Source organism: Nomascus leucogenys, chromosome 2 (assembly GCF_006542625.1).
Source record: "Nomascus leucogenys isolate Asia chromosome 2, Asia_NLE_v1, whole genome shotgun sequence".
NCBI lineage: Eukaryota > Metazoa > Chordata > Mammalia > Primates > Hylobatidae > Nomascus > Nomascus leucogenys.
In genome coordinates, this window is record NC_044382.1 from 37569284 (window position 1) to 37571176 (window position 1893).

Here is a 1893-nt window from a genome sequence, read left to right on the forward strand (position 1 = left end):
CAGAAAAACAAAAGATTATGAAGGTGACCAGCCTCCAGGGTTCACTTGATAGATGCTACTGAGAACACACTGTTCCTTGAGAATGTGAGTAAAAAAATGAACTTATAAAATAAAACCAACAATAATAAACATCTTGGACTGGTGTCATTTCTTTGCTGAAACAAGGCCATTACTTCCTGCTCAATCTTAAATGCTTCCTTCTTTCAGTGAGCATTCTGAGTTCTGATTCCAGCTTAACAGCATCCACAAAGTCTTTTATTCACTCTGTTTCTCTGCAGCACCACCAGGCATCCTCAAATATAGGTTGTTGAATTATTTTTTACTTCAAAGCAAATTTATCAGAAGTACAGTATTTGTCAAACTCCATTTAGATCCTTGAAATGTCTTCGATAACATTGGTAATTATATAGAAAGAGGATAATAGCTCAAAGTACCCCAAAAAGATATCAGTTGGGTCTATCAAGAAACTTTTTTATAGAAAATGGATTACATTAGATTGTTTCAGGAGAATGTTTCTCTGTGTTGCCCTCTTTTGCTTTGATTTGATTGCCTAGAGTAGAGTTGAATTAAGTTTGCATTCGTAAACATGTTCTCACAAGGACTCATTAACTTAAAATTTTTATTATGGAAAAATTCTAACATATACAAAGTAAACAGAATAAGCCTCTATACACAATCAGTTTCACAACATTCTGTTGTCTTGTTTTGTCTATACCTTTCTCTCCATTCTCTGCTTCCCATTCAATGATTACTTTTGTATCATTCTTTTCTTAAGGCAATGTTTACAGAAATTGAAATGCACAAATCTTAACTGTACCATTTTAACAAATGGATTCATGTGTGTAACTCACACTTTTTTCAAGATACGGAACATTTTCATCATTCACTGGGAATCATCTTAATCATATTTTGAAGCTCAGTTTTATTAACTGGGGAGCAAAACCTTGGTCTCATCTGGACACATGATGGAAAAGTAGACAATATGAAAAAGCACCATGCCCCATATTCTTTATGCTCATGTATGCTAAAGTGAAGTGATAGATTAATTTAGCTGGACTGTTACCAGCAAGCCGAAATAGTATTTTAACTGATTGAATGTTGTAAAGTATGTTAAAATTAATTTTATTTAGTTAGCCTGTAATGACACGTTGAACAGCCCTTGTCCGAAATGCTTGAGACCAGAAGTGTTTCAGATTTCAGATTTTTTAGATATTAGAATATTTGCATGTACATACTGGTATATCTTGGGAATGAAAACCAAGTCTAAACATGAAATTCATTTAAGTCTCATATACGTCTTATAAAAATAGCCTGAAGGTAATTTTGCATAATATTTTTAAACAGTTTTGTGCATGAAACAAAGTTTGCATTACGTACTTATGTGTGGAATTTTCTACTTGTGGCATCAGGTTGGCTCAAAAAGTTTCGGGTTTTGGAGCAGTTCCTATTTTTGGATTTTTGGATTAGGGATGCCCGACCTGTACCTGTACTGCATAGCTGATCAAGCTGATTTCCTTTTTATGTTCCAGTTAATCCCATTATAATTTAAAAAATTATTTAAGTTTATCAAAAGAGAAAGGAAAAGAACTTCAAGGACAAATTGAATCTCTTAAAACTCTTCTTTAGTTATATGGAAAGAAAAACACAGTAATACAGGGAAAAGTTAGAGATGATATATAAGCAATCACTTAAAGAAACTCAATTAACAGGAGATATGTTGCAAGGAAGTTGAAAATATAAAGGATTTGATACTAAATCACATTTGAAACCTGAAATGATTGGGTAAGAATTTTTGTCAGTATTGCTAGAGGTTTGTCATTTTTTAAAATGTTTTTTGAAGAACCAGTTCTTTGTTTCTTTATTGCTTTCTCTATTTGCTTTGAATTTTCTTGA